Source organism: Bos indicus, chromosome 19, assembly GCF_029378745.1.
Source record: "Bos indicus isolate NIAB-ARS_2022 breed Sahiwal x Tharparkar chromosome 19, NIAB-ARS_B.indTharparkar_mat_pri_1.0, whole genome shotgun sequence".
Classification (NCBI taxonomy): domain Eukaryota; kingdom Metazoa; phylum Chordata; class Mammalia; order Artiodactyla; family Bovidae; genus Bos; species Bos indicus.
Genome location: NC_091778.1, coordinates 18,823,001 through 18,840,009, shown reverse-complemented (window position 1 = coordinate 18,840,009; position 17,009 = coordinate 18,823,001). Strand labels below are relative to the sequence as shown.

The 17,009-nt window shown below is 42.4% G+C and overlaps 1 protein-coding gene and 1 pseudogene across 1 annotated transcript in view; one reads left to right on the top strand and one right to left on the bottom strand.

The window, feature by feature from the left end:
• Nucleotides 1-17,009, bottom strand: part of MYO1D (myosin ID) — a 357,348-nt gene that overhangs the window by 116,412 nt on the left and 223,927 nt on the right. The window lies entirely within an intron of this gene.
• Nucleotides 9,291-14,956, top strand: LOC109573137 (small ribosomal subunit protein eS24 pseudogene; annotated as a pseudogene).

The following is a 17,009-nucleotide window of genomic DNA, read 5'->3' as shown; positions in this document are numbered from 1 at the left end:
CCATATAGGTCGTTACAGAGTACTGAAAAGAGTTTCCTGTGCTATACAGTAGGGCTTTATTAGGTATCTATTTTACACATGGAAGTGTGTATATGTTAATCCCAGTCTCCCAATTTATCCCTCCCCGGCCCTATCACCTGGTAACCCATGTTTGTTTTCTACATCTGTGACTATTTCTGTTCTGTAGATAATAAGTTCATTTCTACTATTTTTAAGATTCCATATATAAGGGACAGCACATGATATTTGTTTTTCTCTCTCTGACTTACTTCACTCAGTATGACGATCTCTAGGTCTCTCTGTGTTGCTGCAGATGATATCATTTCACTCCGTTTTATGGCTGTGTAGTAGTAACCCACTGTCTATATGCACCACATCTCTGTCCATTCACCTGTCAGTGGACGTTCAGGGTGCTTCCATGTCTTGGCTATTGTAAACAGTGCTACAGCCAACACTGGGATGCATGGATCGTTCTGAATTATGCTTGCTGTCTCTCTTGCTTCATATTCCATCTTTATCTCCCTTTCTGCACCTATATGTGGGCATACAAGCTTTGTCACGGAAAACTGTGGGGCCTCAAAATGCAGCCTATAAACACCAGAATCCCAAACAATAATTTCTAGAAGTTGCAGACTTCTGGAGACTGTGGGAATCACGAGAAAAGGCTCTGACACTTTATGACAAAATCTCTGATAATGGAATGGGCCACAAGCACTTTGTGACTTTGAAACAAATTAATCTTTTTTTAAAAACAATATTCTTCCTTTTCTATTCCATTAATCTGCCATTCATCTTTTTAACATTTATGATTCTCCATTAATCTGCCATTCATCTTTTTAACATTACGATTCTAAAACATATCACAATTCCACAAAACTTGCGTTTTCTAAATGTCAACCCTCTAAATATGCATTTATTTGAAAAAAGTTAATCTTTTAAATGGTGACCAACTCCTTTAAAAACCATCCTGGTCTGACCAGGGAGGAGAATGCACTAGTATTCACTCTGGGACCTTCTCTTCCAGACTTACTCCTGGAAAGCAGCTACTCCAAGTCTTTTTGAGTGGGGGTATCTCTTTTCTGTAGTTACTGCTCTCTACATACACCTCTAAGGGACTGCATTAACCTGGGGTCCTCTCACCCCCATCAGGGATGTGATTAACACACAAAGGGCTTTCATAAAATTGTGCTGGTCATTTCACTGCTTCAGGTATTTTCTGTGTGGTGATACACACACTTGGCCTTTGGGATTTAACTATTCTCTACTTCAGTTCTTTGGTTTGACTGCAGAGTTATAATATTTATGCTCTTTTGATCTCAATTAACAAATTGATTTGGCTGCTCAATGATGGAGAACATTCTGTTCATTCTGTTTTCCTTTCAGAGGCTTGGGAGACAGATGCTCTGGCTTTTTGCAGGATGCCTGGTGACTTTATTCCTTGCTTTTGTGTCTCTGCTCTCTGTTCTCCCAGTTTTCCTTTTTTCTCTCCCTTTACCTCTTTCTTTCCTTCCCTCTTCCTTCCTTTCTTTCTCCTCTCTTCCCCCTCTCCTTTGCCCAACTAGCTATAAATCAGAGATCTTAATGATACTGATTTGTCATGGAAATAACGTACTATTTGGGATAAATAAGAGTTTATCACCCTATGAAAGTGTTAGTTGCTTATTCGTGTCCAATTCTTTGCGACCCCACGGACTGTAGCCTGCCAGGCTCCTCTGTCCATGGAGTTCTCCAGGCAAGAATACTGGAGTGGGTTTTGCCATTTTCTCCTCCAAGGGATCTTCCTGACCCAGGGATTGAATCTGGGTCTCCTGCATTGCAGGCAGATTCTTTACTGTCTGAGCCATGAGGGAATCCCAAGAATAGTGGAGTGGGTAGCCAGTCCTTTCACCAGGGGATCTTTCCCACCCAGGGACTGAACCCTGGTGTCTTGCACTGCAGGTGGATTTTTTACCATCTGAGTCACCAGGGAAGCTCATCTTATTCCTCTATGAACAACCATCATTTGGGGCAACAGAGTGCTTGTGCTTTGAGTCATTTTGTAGGAGGGCTGACTATCCCGAGGTCGCTGTGCTGTGAGGTCAGGTGCTGACCTTCTAGTCAGCAGCTCTGGGATGAGCCCTCCCAGCCTCAGCACCAGATGAGTGAGCATATGAGGGTCCCAAAGATCCTCAGTCACTGGGTAACTCCCAGCTTTTGTGACTTCCCAACTAAAGCCCTGCATACTGTGGAGCAAAGGTAAACTGGCCCCATGGTGCCCTTTTCAAATTCTGGACCCACGGATTCCGTGATCAGAATAAAATGGTCATATGCTACTAGATTTAAAGTAGACAACCAACAAGGACTGACTGTATAGCACAGGGAACTTGGCACAATACTCTACAGTAATCTAAGTGGGAAAAGAATCTGAAAAGGAAGGATACTTGTATGGGTATAACTGAATCACTCTGCTGTACACTTGAAACTAACACATCACTGTTAATTGACTATACTCCAATATAAAATAAAAGTGTAAAAAATAATTAAATGGTCATATTTTTTTTTAACTCCACTAAGTCTTAGGGTGGAAGGTAGCACCCAAGCAACAGGTGACTGAAATCCAAATTTGGGAGCTGTGAGGTGCTCCTGTAGCAGAATCCTTAAACAGTTGGCCCTGGCTTTGGGAAGTGGGTGGTAGCTGGAAGAGCCTTGAGGAGCCTGCTGGTGGAATCACGATGGGCTTTAAGGAGGCGGTCACGAGGGCCTGAAGGGAAGCAAGGAAAATATGATCTCAAGCACGAGGCAAGGAGGCTTTTATCATGAAGTGGTGGAAAACTTGATAACCCTGCTGCCTATGGGAAGGCAGAGAACAGAAGATGTACCTAACAAACTGGTGCTCAAGATACGGACTTCCAGACAGGATGCCGGACGTGCCATCTGGCTGCCTCTTGCTGTCTATGAAAACACGTGAGAGGAGAAGCATGCTCTTAATACAGAGCTGCTTGGCTCTCATGCAAAGTTTAGAAGAAATATAAAGGAGCTTGCACTTGCTGGGTTTGAAAATAAAACTGTTTCTTATTCTCAGCTTCTCCAGATGGCAAATGATTCTCAAATTAAGAAATGGTTTCAGGGCAATGATCAGATCCAGAGTGGGTCTGTAAAAATCCTTTGTCAAAACCTCAGAAAGATCTAAGGCAGTACTTCATAGAAATCTCCAGGCAGATGAAAGGCTCTAAAGATCTTCAGGGCATGCCTCACAAATTTTCTCACAATGAGGCTCTGAAAAGTCTTAGGGGTCTTGTCCCATAGTAGCTCATAAGCAACCCAAGAACAGGAGAGCTTATCTTGCAGAGATTTGTGGGCACGGTTTTAGTGGATTATAAATTTTTAAAAAATCAGCTGCTTATTGTTGGCCGTGCTGGGTCTTTGTTGATGTGGACAAGCTTTCTCTGGTTGTGGTGAACAGGGGCTATTCTCTAGTTGTGATGCTTGGGCTTCTCACTGTGGTGGCTTCTCTCGTTGTGGAGTACACGCTCTAGAACACGGGCTCAGTAGTTGTGGCACACAGGTTTAACTGCCCCCCAGCATGTGGGATCTACCGGACCCAGGGATGGAACCCGGGTCTCCTGCACTGCAGGGAGATTCTTAACCATCTGCGCCACCAGGAGGTATAATCATAATAAAAAGTAGCTGGTTGTAAGTTTGGGGTAAATTGTTATGCAGCAATAGTGACCTGAAATCAGAGAAACCTTAATTTTGTAAATGTATCATGGAAAGAATGCAGAGTTCAGGATAACTAAGAGTTTATTCCTTTGCAGAAAATATTACTTCCAACAAATTAAAAAAATTTTTTTTTACCATGTTGGAAGAACATGTAAGAACACAGACTTTCTTAGGATGTTTTCCAGCTTCCTTAAACATTATAAAATTATTCTTTTACTTTCTTAAGGATTCAGAGTTGTTACAGTGAACATTAATTAGTAAATGTGCTTTAAAACAGATATATCTTCAAGGCTACTGGCATTCCTGTGACCACACCCCTGGACCACAAGCTCCAAAAATAATACCAGTGTGTGTAAATAGTACATGACGTTCTACTGGTGAAATAAAGCCTTTTCTACAAAATACAGGCTGTGAGCAGTACCAAAAAAATTGTCTTCAAGCCAGTTTAATCAACTTCAGGCACAAGCACCTAATTATAAGCCTAGTACTACTGATCAATATTATTCAGGCCAACGAAAATAACTGTAATCAACTGACTAAAGGCTTGAGTTTCTATTATTGATTGACAAGGCCCTTCAACCCTTGATTTGAATTGCTTGATGAAGGCAACTGAGCAAAACTCTTTAATAAATTTCCAATACCAATCTATCTAACTGCACTGAATATTAATAACATTTCCATATCAACTCCAAGTTTCTCCAAATAGTCCTCATTTGGACAGGGAATCAAAGGCATCACCAAGAAGAAAATGTGCAACCTAGTCATAATGTTTTCATCACAAATGAACTTCATACTTTATGATACAAATTAATTTAGAGTGAGTTACCAAGGAACCTGGGCCTGCTGTAGCCTCTTTTATTAATTTAAATGCTTGAGTCATTTTTTCCTTTTGGTGCAAGTATCTCATTTGTGGCATACAAATTTGATTATTTATTTGGCTGCACGGGGTCTTAACTGTGGCATGCAGGATCTACTTTCCTGACTAGGAATTGAACCCTGGGACCCTGCATTGGGAGTGTGGAGTCTCAGCCATTGGCCCACCATTGGGAAGTTGCAAGGCTTTTTCATATTTAGATTAAGTTTGTCAAATTCCTTATTGGAAATGGGATTGCTGCTGCTGCTGCTGCTGCTAAGTCGCTTCAGTCGTGTCCAACTCTGTGCGACCCCCATAGATGGCAGCCCACCAGGCTCCGCCATCCCTGGGATTCTCCAGGCAAGAACACTGGAGTGGGTTGCCATTGCCTTCTCCAATGCACGAAAGTGAAAAGTGAAAGTGAAGCTGCTCAGTCATGCCTACCAGGCTCCTCCACCCATGGGATTTTCCAGGCAAGAGTACTGGAGTGGGTTGCCATTGCTTTCTCCTGGAAATGGGGTTCAGTTCAGTCACTCAGTCATATCCGACTCTTTGCGACCCCATGAATCGCAGCATGCCAGGCCTCCCTGTCCATTACCAACTCCTGGAGTTCACCCAGACTCACGTCCATCAAGTCAGTGATGCCATCCAGCCATCTTATCTCATGTCGTCCTCTTCTCCTCCTGCTCCCAATCCCCCCCAGCATCAGAGTCTTTTCCAATGAGTCTTTTCCAATGAGTCAACTCTTCACATGAGGTGGCCAAAGTACTGGAGTTTCAGCTTCAGCATCATTCCTTCCAAAGAAATCCCAGGGCTGATCTCCTTCAGAATGGACTGGTTGGATCTCCTTGCAGTCCAAGGGACTCTCAAGAGTCTTCTCCAACACCACAGTTCAAAAGCATCAATTCTTTGGCACTCAGCCTTCTTCACAGTCCATCTCTCACATCCATACATGACCACAGGAAAAACCATAGCCTTGACTAGACAGACCTTTGTTGGTAAAGTAATATCCCTGCTTTTGAATATGCTATCTAGGTTGGTCATAACTTTCCTTCCAAGGAGTAAGCATCTTTTAATTTCATGGCTGCAATCACCATCTGCAGTGATTTTGGAGCCCAAAAAAATAAAGTCTGACACTGTTTCCACTGTTTCCCCATCTATTTCCCATGAAGTGATGGGACTGGATGCCATGATCTTCGTTTTCTGAAAGTTGAGCTTTAAGCCAACTTTTTCACTCTCCACTTTCACTTTCATCAAGAGGCTTTTAGTTCCTCTTCACTTTCTGCCATAAGGGTGGTGTCATCTGCATATCTAAGGTTATTGATATTTCTCCCGGCAATCTTGATTCCAGCTTGTGTTTCTTCCAGTCCAGCGTTTCTCATGATGTACTGTGCATATAAGTTAAATAAGCAGGGTGACAATATACAGCCTTGATGTACTCCTTTTCCTGTTTGGAACCAGTCTGTTGTTCCATGTCCAGTTCTATCTGTTGCTTCCTGACCTGCATACAGATTTCTCAAGAGGCAGGTCAGGTGGTCTGGTATTCCCATCTCTTTCAGAATTTTCCACAGTTTATTGTGATCCACACAGTCAAAGGCTTTGGCATAGTCAATAAAGCAGAAATAGATGTTTTTCTGGAACTCTCTTGCTTTTTCCATGATCCAGCGGATGTTGGCAATTTGATCTCTGGTTCCTCTGCCTTTTCTAAAACCAGCTTGAACATCAGGAAGTTCACGGTTCACATATTGCTGAAGCCTGGCTTGGAGAATTTTGAGCATTACTTTACTAGAGTGTGAGATGAGTGCAATTGTGCGGTAGTTTGAGCATTCTTTGGCACTGCCTTTCTTTGGGATTGGAATGAAAACTGACCTTTTCCAGTCCTGTGGCCTCTGCTGAGTTTTCCAAATTTGCTGGCATATTGAGTGCAGGACTTTCACAGCATCATCTTTCAGGATTTGAAATAGCTCAACTGGAATTCCATCACCTCCACTAGCTTTGTTCGTAGTGATGCTTTCTAAGGCCCACTTGACTTCACATTCCAGGATGTCTGGCTCTAGGTCAGTGATGACACCATCGTGATTATCTGGGTCATGAAGATCTTTTTTTGTACAGTTCTTCTGTGTATTCTTGCCACCTCTTCTTAATACCTTCTGCTTCTGTTAGGTCCATACCATTTCTGTCCTTTATTGAGCCCATCTTTGCATGAAATGTTCCCTTGGTATCTCTAATTTTCTTGAAGAGATCTCTAGTCTTTCCCAGTCTGTTGTTTTCCTCTATTTCTTTGCATTGATCACCGCGGAAGGCTTTCTTATCTCTTCTTGCTATTCTTTGGAAATGGGGCTAGAACCTACCAATATCAGCCAAATAGCTGGGTATCAGCCAAATGGCTAATTGTTTCCTTTCGGCTAAAAATCTCAGACCTATTGGAGGTCTCTCTCAACTGTCTGGCAGTTTGAATTCCTGGGTTTGCAGCTTAGGACCCAGTAGTTTCGTGAAAAACTGAATTTTAATTCCAAAACGACTGCTCTGAGGAGACAGCTCAAGAAATCACTCCAACAAGTTTTTAATACCAAGCCATTTAGTGGAACTGAACTAAATCTCCTCTGAGCCCTCCTGTACGTTCAGTTTTCATGTACTGCAAACATCAATATGACCGCCTGTGAGAGACTGACTCCCTTTTAATTACTGCTTCAGATTTACTGTTGTGGGCTTGGGGACCAGATAATCAGATTCATCACAAGGGTGCATGATGCAAGATAAATGGCCCAAGAGGGCCCTCCTTTAGAAAGAGCATGCAAAATTTAGTGCACAAACTCCATCATAGTTATTTTGACTATTCAGGAGTTGTTAAAATTTCTCCACTTGTATTCTGTCTATTCCCTCTGGTCCATTTAGGCTGATGCTCTCAAACTTGACTGCACGTGAGAATCACTGGGGACACTCTGGTTTATTGGGGCTTGGAAAGGGCTGGGCATCCATAGTTTTAAAACTTCCCCAAGTGATTCTAATCGCACAAAACCATTGATTTAGGTAAAACTGTTAAGTAACTTCAACTTAGACAAATTATTATTTTACAAAGCTACTTGTTTTACTAATTGAATCAAGTTTTACATGATTTTGAATTTATTTTTTTCCTCTTAAACCACTAACTTACTTAAATTACTCTCCTCACTGGTCTTTTCTTTGAATTAAAATAATTTTAATTAAATGAATAATTAATTAAAATAACTCCAGGCAAGGGAAGAGGTCCAGGTTTTCTACGAGACCTTTGCTGATGGAAGTTGGGGGTTGGGGAGCGGCTGCAACGCTCCTGGGTGTTTTTCTCAAAAAGAACACTGATTGTCAAAAAGGTTTCTGTTTTGCTAGGCTGCCCACTTCCTGTTCCTCTGGCACAAGAGAACTTTTTTGGTCTGTGCCATCTGGGAAGGGGCTTCTCTAGCATGGGATGTACAGAGACCAAAAGAAATCCCAAGGAACCCACTGCCATGTGGCTTCTCAAGTTTCCAGTTAGTGCACTTTCTCTCCATCTTTCAGGAGTCTTCTTAACGTTTGTTTTATAATATGATGTTTATGGTTTTCAGATGTAATTAGTGAGGAGGATGAGGAGAAATGAATCTATTATATCTTGTCCAGAACTGGAAGTTCCAACTTGCTATTTTAGATCACGCACACCAACAGATTAGAAGACATAGCTTCCTCCTTAGGGAGTTTACAATGCGGCTGAGCAGCCAGGAGGCATTCACTGTAGGAGAGGACGACCTGGGTCTAGTGGGGGAACAGGCTGCTAGTTTCCCTCTCTTTAAGACTAAAAATTCTCAAATGTGAACGCAAAACTTAGACCTTTCCTGGAGCGCCAGGTGGGTCCTCGGCCCATCTGGGGAAAACTCAGATAAGAGTTCCTTGGGGACCACTCGTTTGACCTAGCCAAGATGAAGTTCATTACCTTACCTTAATTTATTCTTTGCGGGGCCCTATTTCAATCCAATATCACCAGTAGCACCATGTCCCGAGCCCCCTAAAATATTTACTAGAATGGTATTTATTTCATCAGCCTCTTCCCAGTTCATCCATACTTTGCTAACGCTGTCAAGATTAGCTTCCTAAAAACCAAACCTCATCTTGTCTCCTAAACTTGTCCCTCTGCATTGCCAAAAGCAGTTGTTCACACATCCCTTCGTATGCTTAGTCACTCAGTCGTGTCCAACTCTTTGTGACCCCAGGGACTGTAGCTGCTAGGCTCCTCTGTCCATGGGGATTCTCCTGGTAAGAATACTGGAGTGGGTTGACCTCCTCCAGGGGATCTTCCCAACAGGGATCAAACCCAGGTCTCCCGCATTACAGGCAGATTCTTTACCATCTGAGCCACCAGGGAAGCCCAAGAATACTGGAGTAGGTAGCCTATCCCTTCTCCAGGAGATCTTCCCGACCCACGGATCAACCCGGGGTCTCCTGCATTGCAGGGGGATTCTTTACCAGCTGACCTAAAAAGACACAAGTACCCCATACATAAAAATGCACAAGTGTTTGCACTTATGAACCCCTGAACTGCTTCCTTGTCTGAGAAACCATGTCTGCCCCTCCTCCACGCTTTCTCAGCAAATCACGCCTCTTTGTTTTAGCATGTAATGAGCTGTCCTGGGATGACGTCTGTATATATCTGCCTCACCCACCAAACAATGAGCAGAGACTCTGTCTTCTTCCTCTTTATTTCCAGTACCTAGTACAGTGCCACAGCACCATGGTAGACCTCAGACAATCACAGTGTATTGAATGTGTGGAGGACAGTGAGTAAAAGGTAGAGACGAGGTCCAAGGGTTTATCCCGCCACATTATCTCCATCCCTAGCACATTGCAAAGACGTCTTTATTTAGATATAATACCAATAAAAGAAAATCTTCCATGTGTCTGTTATATCAGAAAATCAGATTCTCCCTGCAGTGCACTAGAACTTCACTATGATGATTCAGTGGAAAGAACCTTAGCTCTGAACCTCAACCAGAAACAAAGAAACAAGCTCCTTTATTTAATACCTAAGAGTTCAGGACCAGGGTCGGACCGTCTCCCAGTGATATGTGACAATGCATGGTGATGTCCGTTACAAGCGATGAGAGTCAGCAAACATAAAGTGATGATCTTACACCACTCTTGTTGAAGGAAAAGCTTCTGCTAAGACTATTTGCAAACGTAAAACCACAGTCAGTACCTTAAAGGTTTAATTTTTTTAAAAAAGAACTTGTAATTTCGTACTGGAGTATGGCCAATGAAGGATGTTGTGATAGTCTCAGCTGAACAGTGAAGCGGCACAGCTGCACATATACGTGTGTCCATTCTCCCCCAAGGTCCCCTCCCATCCAGGCTGCGCTGTGCTTGGTCCCCCAGTCCTGCCTGACTCTTCCCGACCCGGCCAGGCTCCTCTGTCCATGGGGATCCTCCAGGCAAGAATACTGCAGCCACAAGACATTGAGCAGAGATCCCTGTGCTGCACAGTAGGTCCCTGTTGGCTATCCATTTTAAACATAGCAGTGTGTACAGGTCCATCCCAAACTCCCCAACTATCCCGACCCCGCATCCCCCACCCATCCCCCACACCCATAAATTCAGTTCTCTAATCTGTGAGTTTCCTTCTGTTTTGTAAGTAAGTTCATTTGTAACATTTCTTCTTAGGTTCCACATACAAGGGATGGCATAAGATAATTCTCAGGAAGGTTTATTTTTTGGATACATTTCACAGGCTTTTTAGAAAACACACACACACTCTCCCTCTCTGTCATTTTCTCTCCTTCCCTCTCTCTCTCTCTCTCATACACACACACACACACACACACACACACACACACACACACACACACACACACACACACACACACACACACATACATATAAGAAACATCTAATGGAAGAACTGAATTTGGTGGCAAGTCCAACTTTCAATAAATGTTTCCAAACGTGAATCGGCCACAGGGATACACATGTCCGCGCCCTCCTGACCTCCCCTCCCATCTCCCACCCTCTAGGTTATCACAGAGTACCGGCTTGAGCTCCCCGGGTCACACAGCAAAGTCCCACTTGCTTTCTATTTTACATATGGTAATGTATATGTTTCCATGCTAGTCTCTCTGTTCAGATGCAGACCAGTTTTTAAGGTCTTTAACTGAATTTTTTACAATATTGGTTCTGTTTTATATTTTGGCTTTTTTTTTGGTCCCAAGGCATATGGGATCTTAGATTCCTGACCAGGGACTGAAACCATGCCCTCTCCACTGGAAGGCAAAGTGTTAACCACTGGACTGCCAGAGAAGTCCCTCTTCTCTCTTTTTAAAACAGGATCTTAGTTGTATGTGTTATTTATCATCAAGGGAGGCGGTGCTAGGAAGTCACCACCAGGGTTGTGATTCTAAGGGTTCCAGAGTCAAACGAAAGCCAGGGGCCATTCCCTGTGAGCTTTGTGACCCTGGGCTATTACTTTAATTTTCTGAGTGACAGTTTCCCCTGGAGATATAGGTACAATCATCTGTATCTACATGGCTGCCACATGCTTGTGCTGGGCAGGCTGGTTGGCTTCTCTGCTTCTCCCACAGGCCTGTGCAAAGACTGGGTGATGTATTATTTCATTGCTAATGCCTGCCAAATGCACAGCATATAGTAGGCGTTCAAAAATATTGACTGCAGAAAAGGGAGCTCTGATAAGACAGTTGTGTAAAAGGAAGCCTATTCCTGCAAGCTTAGAGATGTTTATTTATGTAATCCAGCATCTTTTGGCTAAAATACATAATGATTGGCATATTTTGGCAAAGGTTTCCCAGGTGGCGCTAGTGGTAAAGAACCTGCCTGCCAATGCAGTAGACATAAGAAACGTGGGTTTGATCCCTGGGTTGGGAAGATACCCTGGAGAAGGGCATGGCAACCCACTCCAGTATTCTTGCCTGGAAAATTCCTTGGACAGAGGAGCCTAGTGGGCTACAGTCCATGGGGTTGCAAGAGTCAGACACGACTGAAGTGACTTAGCACACATTTCTGTAAATGCACAGATCCTTTATGTGTACACCTCTATTCAGGGCTTTGTTTTAAAAGGATCTTGTTACTAACAATCTGACCTCTGGATAAATGAGGTGGTGTCATACTAATTTTCTCATACTTTAGTTTTTAAAGGCTTTGTGTTTCTTTAACGAGATAGCTTTTCAAAGGAATCATGCGTGCGCTCTGATGGTTGCTGCTTTCAGACACTGCTTTGATACATCTTTTACATTTGTAATTGAATTTCCAAGTACAGTACTAATGAAAATGGACTCTACCTTCTGCCCCAAAGCACCTTTTGACATTGTAATTTGGTTTGCTTATTTAGTATGGTTTAGCATAAGCGGTGCTGTCTAACTCATACAACAAAAGACATTTACTTCCAAACAATGTCAGGAAAACAATCAATAGGGTAGCTTTGAAATTCTGACTTTCTTCTCTTATTAAAAAAGAAAGTGAGAGAACCTGGCTAGATGTCCCACTTCTTAGAAGTATTTTAAAACCATGTGGCTCACTCAAATCCAAATATGAAATAACTGAGTGTTGAAAGAAATTATAAGGAGTGGACCATTTCACTGCTAAAGCATCAGAGCAAGAAAAGATTCTTAAAAAAATTAAACTGAAACCCTAACACCTTTATCTTTTAAAATTCTTCTTTCATACAGACATCACAATTTTTTTTTTAAGAACGGAGGTTTCCAAATATCCGATATTGCTAAGCAACGCTCTTTGTTATAACAGGCAAAAATCTAAACGTTTGCATGAGATGTTCGAAATACTACAGCTCGCAGAAACTCGCTGAGAATTAATTAGGAAGGCAAGTTTATTACCCAAATAAATAAATAAACCCAAAGCCACTCAGTGTCTGACATTAGGGGTTATATACTTTCCATTAAAGAGGACTAATAAATATAGTTTAAAGGCTCAAGGGAGGAGTGAGGGGGAGAGGGCTGGCGAGCACCAGCTCAGGCGGTGCCAGACATCAGCTGACTGCCTCCATTGAGATTACCATGGAAACACCTTCTCCTGGGATATAGCCACGAGGGCAGGGTGCTTGAGAAATGTGATGGGGAGCAGGGCCTGAGGCCGATGGATTTTTAGCAGGGTTCACCCCTGTAGCACATTATAAGGACAATCCATCTTTCAAATGAAACAGTATCTTTCCAGCGAGTCACGTCAGATAGAGTAATAAAGCATGAAGCCTGGCATAATTACGATCCATTCACCTCTACAAAACAGTCACATCCTTTCAGATAATTGTCTCTCTTCTCTCCCCTGCCTGCTTCCTATTCTCCCTAGAACTAAAGGAGGTATTTGTGTAAATTAATTGGCTGCTTCCTCAGCCATCAAGCCCATGCTGATAAAAAAGGACTATATCAAAAACAGCCTTCACGGGCAGATTCAAACATTTTTCAAACCCACCCGTCAGGCAAAACCAACACAACTCTGCCAACAAAAGGGTAAGAGGAGTCCCAGCTGAGGTCAGGTTAAATGTTTCAGTTCATGTGGTCTCCCTCGAAACCGGTGAACAGATTTTATGTTTATGCAAATTAAACTCGGTCTTAGCAACCAGCTCCCTGAGCGCTGGCTGGGGAGCACCCATGTCCACAGGAACTCAAAAGGCAGCAGGGCACTGATTCAAGCGATGTGCCTCAGCCATGGGGTGCAATTTCCCCCACCAGTTATAGGGATTTCTAGAATGATGAGTGGAGTTCAAGAGGCGTGATCAAAGTTTTGAACACAACATGACTAACTGTGTGGGCTGTTTCTTGCCTTTGTCTCTGCATCAAGCTGTGGCTACCAGGAGTCTTCCCGCTTTGCAAAACATTCAGATTCTGACCCCACCGTCCCCCATACACATTTTAACCTTTCTTGACAACTGTATTGGAATTAATGTTTTAATTTTATATTACCACTTACAAATGTAGAAAGTGACTCAAGGGGGATGACACTAATTTGACGATAATACAACATTCCTAATCTAACTGTATCTGGAAAGTTACACTGTGGTTAAAAAAGGGATCACTTGTAACTTGAGTATTTCATCCTGACTGCTATGGATAATTATTTGATCATGCCATTTGTGAGAATACTCTCAAAAACCTGTCACGGTTTCCTATTTTTATCTTTCCTGTGAAGAGTGCCTGGAATCTTGATTAAATGATAAATTGATTTTTGCTAATGCAAGGGGAAAAAAGGTCCCTGATTTATCTTGTAATTATATTTTACCTAGGCTTATGTCAAGATCACTTGTCATCTCCTGAACACAAACCAACTAACCACAGAGAGGGGAGACATGATATCTGTAGTTAAAGACTGACTGAGACCCCAATGAGTGCTGGGTTATATAATTTAGGGTAATAGAAAAATAGATGATACCATGACACATCTGTTAGAATGGCTAAAGTTAAAAAAAAAAATCTGATGTAGAACTCTTGATCATTGTTGGTAGAAAAGCAAAACGATAGTCATGTTGGAAGACAGTTCAGTGGATCTTATAAAGCCAAACTTGGCCTTATCACAGGACCTAGAATTGTACTTGAAGGTTTTTACCCAAACAATTTGAAAACTTGTGACTATACAAAAACCTTCATGTGAATGTTTCTAGCAGCTTTATTCATAACTGCCCCAAACTGGAAGCAACTGATATGTTTCAATAAGCCAAAGGATAAACCAACTATGGTACATTCATACAATGGACTCCTATTTAGCAATAAAAAGAAATAAGCTATCAAGCCACGGAAAGGCATATACAAAACCTCAAATACTGATTCCTAAGTGAAAGAAGCCAGAATGAAAAGCATGATTCCAAGCATATGATATTCTAGAAAAGCACAACTACAGTAGAATGATCAGTGGTTGCCAGAGATTTGGGGGAGAGAGATAAAAGTTGTAGAAATACATAAGAAGTATCCATTTTCCCTTCCTGGCCGCCTGAGGAACCACCAGGAGGAACAACACAGTAGCTATCTGGACCAGGAAGTTCCTGACCAATCAGCTATGGAAACAAATGATCACTGATGTCCTTCATCCTGGCCTGGCAACAGTACCCAGGACAAAAACTGGGGGGAAAACCAGACAAAATACATAAGACTATTCTAGCTGTCATCTTCGTACTTGGATTCAGAACCATTTTGGTGGTGGCAAAGCCAACAGCTTTGGTGTGATTTACGATTTATTGGATAATGCAAAGGAAAATAAATCCAAACACAGACTTGCAGAATGTGGCCTGTATAAGAAGAAAAAAAAAATTCAAGAAAACAGTGAAAGGAACACAAGAGCAGAATGCACAAAGTCAGCAGGACTGTAAAGGCCATCGTTGGTGCTGGCAAAAAGGAGGGAAGACTCTGCAGTGATTTTATCTGTGGTGATTGCCCAGATTTTAAATGAGAGGATTAATAAACTATAAAAACTTCAATACGAAAGTATCAAAGATCAAAGCATTGGCAGAATTTTGTTATAAAAAGAGACTGGTAAAATAAAACTGAAAATAACAGGTATTGTTACTGATGGGCAGCTTATTAATAGGTAAATACTTAATGGCCATTTTTATCTTAATTTTTTATGCTAAATTCTAATTGTTCATAGGAAAACATGGGATGTGTTCTATAAGTAATTGGAATTTAGGCTACAGCAAGGCCAACATCAACTCGATGGACATGGGTTTGGGTGGATTCTGGGAGTTGGTGATGGACAGGGAGGCCTGGTGTGCTGCGGTTCATGGGGTCGCAAAGAGTCGGACATGGCTGAGCGACTAAACTCAAGGGCAATATAATAATAGCTTGGCTACAATGAAACATTTCCTAAAGATCCACAAGGCAGTCAGCTGTACATGTGCCTTCTTTACTGACATGCAAGATGTAATCTTAAGTGTGTGGAAGTATAAAACTGAAAGAAAATGAACACTTTCTGGGACTTCCCTGGTCGTCCAGTGGCTAAGACTCTCTGCTCCTAACGCAGAGGGCCTGGATTCAGTCCCTGGTCAGGCAGCTAGATCCCACATGCCGCACCTAAGACCCAGTGCAGCCAAATAAATGTTAAAAAAATTAACATCTCCTGATTTAATTTCCAGCTTATAGGAAATTCAGGGACTAGAAGAATAAGTTAAATGACCATGAGGAAACAATTAGACAAATCCAGACTAGCCCAGTCCTGGATTCTTTAAAAACTCAACATCATACATACCAAGTGTTGGTGAGGATGCGGAGAAACCACGACTCTGACGCTGAAAACAATGCAAAATGGAGCAGCCGCTTTGGAAAACAGTTTGGTAGCTCCTTACAAAGTTAAACACATGCCATGAGGAGTACTTCCATTCATAGATAGCTACCCAAGAGAAATGAAAACACATGCCCACATAAAGTCTCGCATGTGAACGAATGTAGCAGCCAAACGTCCATCAGCTGGTGAGTGGAGAAATGAAATCTGATACATCCACTCAATGGAGTATTACTTAGCAATGAAAGCAGAGAACCAGTGATACTCGGGACATGGATGAACCTCTGAAACATTATGCTCAATAAAGGACGCCAGACACGAAAACAGTATCTACTGTATGGTATGATTCCATGTACATGACGTTTTTAGAAAAGGTGAAAGTATAGACACAGAAAGGTCAGTGACTGTCTAGGGCTGAAACTGAGAGTGGATTTACTACAAATGAGCATGGGAGAACTTTCTCAAGTGATGGAAATGTTCCAAGACTGGAATCATGTGATGTTTGGACAACTGCATACCTTTACTAACAATAACTGAACCGGACCTTACAATGGGTGAATTTTGGGGTAAGTACTCTAAATGTATTAGTTCCAGGGCTGCCATAACACAGTAGCAGAGCAGGTGGCTTAAACAACAGAAGTCTGTTGGCTCAGAGTTCTGGAGGCTAGAAGTCCAAGACCAAAGTGTGGGCCAAGCTAGCTCCTTCTGAGGCCTCTCTCCTTGCTTGCGGGTGTCTGTCTCCCCGCTGTGTCCTCCTGTGATCTTCCTCTGTATGTGTCTGTGTCCTAAAAGGACACCACGTCTTACCAGGTGGTGCTAGTGGTAAAGAATCCGCCTGCTAATTCAGGAGATGCTGATTCCATCCCTGGGTTGGGGAGATCCCCTGGAGAAGGGAATGGCAACCCCATCCAGTATTCTTGCCTGGGAAATCCCATGGACAGAGGAGCCTGGTGGGCTACAGTCCATGGAGCTGCAAAGAGTCAGACACAACTGAGCGACACAGACAGACAGACAGACAGACACCAATCATAGTAGATCGGGGCCCGCCTTAAGGTCTCATTTTAACCTAATTACCTCTTTAAAGATTCTGTCTCCAAACACAAGTCCTATGTTAAAGTACCAGGGGTTAGGACTTTAACAAATGAATTCTGAGGGAACACAACTGAGCTTATCATAGTAAATGATACCTTAATAATGCTGTTTTAAAAGTCAATTTCATGAAAAA